This window comes from Leptonychotes weddellii, unplaced genomic scaffold, assembly GCF_054177405.1.
Source record: "Leptonychotes weddellii isolate Sample4059 unplaced genomic scaffold, ASM5417740v2 HiC_scaffold_22015, whole genome shotgun sequence".
NCBI classification, from domain to species: Eukaryota; Metazoa; Chordata; class Mammalia; order Carnivora; family Phocidae; genus Leptonychotes; species Leptonychotes weddellii.
This window is the reverse complement of record NW_027808426.1, coordinates 1-2864: the sequence shown is the minus strand read 5'-3', so window position 1 is coordinate 2864 and position 2864 is coordinate 1. Positions and strand designations below refer to the sequence as shown.

Here is a 2864-nt window from a genome sequence, read left to right as displayed (position 1 = left end):
CCTTCAGACCAGTCTGCAACTTCAGGCTGAGTAGCAGTGAACTCAGGAGCTGGAGCCGTCCATTCACCCTGAAATTCCTCCTTGGTCACAGCCTTTTCAGCAGCAGCCTGCTCTTCCTTTTCAATCTCTTCAGGATCTCTGTAGAAGTAGAGATCAGGCATGACCTCCCACGGGTGTTCTCGGGAAATGGTGCCACGCATGCGCAGAACTTCCCTGGCCAGCATCCACCACATCAGACCCACTGAGTGAGCTCCCTTTTTAGGACCTTATAGCAGGATTCATCAAGTTGCTCTGAAAATCGAAAAGGCCCAGTAACATGTGAGGCCCAAGCAGTTAAGAAATATGGAGAAAAGAAAACACAGACCATTCAAAAAGGATTTCTCCTTAAAGCTGACACATATGAATTATACTTGTAGCAAGAATTACTATCAAACTCCACTCATTGGGCCAGAGACCCTTGTGGTGTTAGCGAAAAGACTTGCCCCTCGTGTAGCACACTTGTTAATTATGTTTGATGTCTTTTATATATTCACTGATGTCTTTTGTCTACCTGTTCTGGCATCCTTCAAGAGAGATGTATTTCTCTTCCACTTTTTACATTATTGTTGTGCAGCTAAATTCTGTATTTTTTTAAACACTACAGTACATTGTAATATTTTATACAGTCAGTATTTACCCTGATACTTATCCATTCTGATGTTCTTACTTTTTCTGTATTTCTGTGCTTTCTCCTATAATCAGTTCTTGAAGACTTTTTTTTTTGCTTGTTTTGCTTTGGTGCAGGTCCCTGTGCAGCACATTGTTTTTAATGTGCATAGCATTTTTTGGAATGTCTTGGAGGACACTTACTTATTTTAAAACTTTCTTCTGTTTCCTACCATAATTTGGTTATTTGGCAGTGAGGCAGATTATCTTTTCCTGTTTGTGTTCTTTTTGTGCCTTTCAGTGATTTTCAGATTTGTTACTGAATTTTATACATGCTTATATTTACAAATGGGGGGGTAGATCAGAGATTGTGAAAACAAATTTTTCTGGGGCTAGGCAAGTAATGTAAATGTCAGAAGTGGGATAGGAATGTTGTCGTTGGAATACATGCTCCTTCAGCTGCGGCAGCCACTGTCTGCTTACTCAGCTAATCAGTGATGTGGCAACTGAAGCCCCATGTTTTGAAATCTTCTGACTTCTTGTAACATGCTAGAAAATCATATGGAGTATGATTTTTCCTAAAATATACACACTGACAATTATCACACTTGGAAAAACACAAATACAAGTCAGAAAGAATATCAGCTTGCCAATTTGCTGCCTGTGCCCTATACACCTCTGGTAGTTGGAGTACTGCCCAGGTGGAAAGGCCTGTTCCTCAGAATTGAATGCAAGCATTGCTTGTAGGAGCTCCTGATTGATGCCAGTGTGGTTGTTCAGAGATCCCTGTATAAGGATGAAGTAGTTTATTGTGTGATTGTAGGGCTTTATGCTACTCTTGGCAAACAAGGAACCTGGGGCATTATCATTTTTTAATCCTACCCATTTGGTTCTGCAGGTATCCCCTTTAGTAATGTCAGTTCAGAGAACTGTGCTGTTTGATTCTTATGTTGGGCACAGATACGGAGGTCAGCAGCCTTGAGAGCAAGATACCAGGAGCTCATTTTATAACCTTTTAAAAACCTCTTCAACTGTGGATGTTTTTCCTCCTCCTCCAGTTCTGAATCTTGTTTTTTTTGTTTTATTTTTTTTCCTGGACTCAGGGAAATTTACGTTTTCTTTTTTTCTTTTTTTATAAAGATTTTATTTATTATTTGACAGAGAGAGAATGAGAGACAGAGAGCACGAGAGGGAGGAGGGTCAGAGGGAGAAGCAGACTCCCCGCTGAGCAGGGAGCCTGACGCGGGACTCGATCCAGGGACTCCAGGATCATGACCTGAGCCGAAGGCAGTCGCTTAACCAACTGAGCCACCCAGGCACCCGAAATTTACGTTTTCAAAGATCTTTTTTTTTCCCCCTACCTTCACATGTTATTGTTGCTTCAACTCTTTCAGGGTTTCCCGTCTGCTGTGTATCATCCAGAAGTCCTTCACTATTCTTAGCTTCTCAGGAATACTGTAAATTTAGTTTCCTATCAGTGGAATTTTAGGCAGAAGTACAGAAATACAGCTGTGTGTGTGTGTGTGTGTGTGTGTGTGTGTAATGTGTAAGCATATATACATACATATGCGGTTATTAGCTTCATTGTACTAGAAGTCAATTCAACTCTCTAAACTTTCAGTTATTAGGAAATACTATTATAGGGGCGCCTGGGTGGCTCAGTTGGTTAAGCGTCTGCCTTCAGCTCAGGTCATGATCCCGGGGTCCTGGGATTGAGCCGCACATCAGGCTCCTTGCTCAGTGGGGAGTTTGCTTCTCCCTCTGCTGCTTCCCCTGTTTGTGCTCTCTCTTTCTGCGAAATAAATAAATAAATAAATATCTTTTAAAAAAAAAGGAAATACCATTATATTTAATGCTTATAATAGTTCTGAAGAATAAAGGCAATATATTCCTTAAGTTTTATTTTTTTTTTTTAATTTTTTTATTCTTATGTTAATCCCCATACGTTACATCATTAGTTTTAGATGTAGTGTTCCATGATTCATTGTTTGTGCATAACACCCAGTGCTCCATGCAGAATGTGCCCTCCTCAATACCCATCACCAGGCTAACCCATACTCCCACCCCCCTCCCCTCTAGAACCCTCAGTTTGTTTTTCAGAGTCCATCGTCTCTCATGGTTCGTCTACCCCTCCGATTTCCCCACCTTCATTCTTCCCCTCCTGCTACCTTCTTCTTCTCCTTTTTTTTTTTCTGAACATATATTGCATTATTTGTTTC

At 40.8% G+C, this 2864-nt stretch overlaps 1 pseudogene; it reads right to left on the bottom strand.

Annotated features, from left to right (window-relative positions):
- Positions 1-408: 408 nt before the first annotated feature.
- Positions 409-514, bottom strand: LOC115944012 (small nucleolar RNA SNORA62/SNORA6 family; annotated as a pseudogene).
- Positions 515-2864: the final 2350 nt, after the last annotated feature.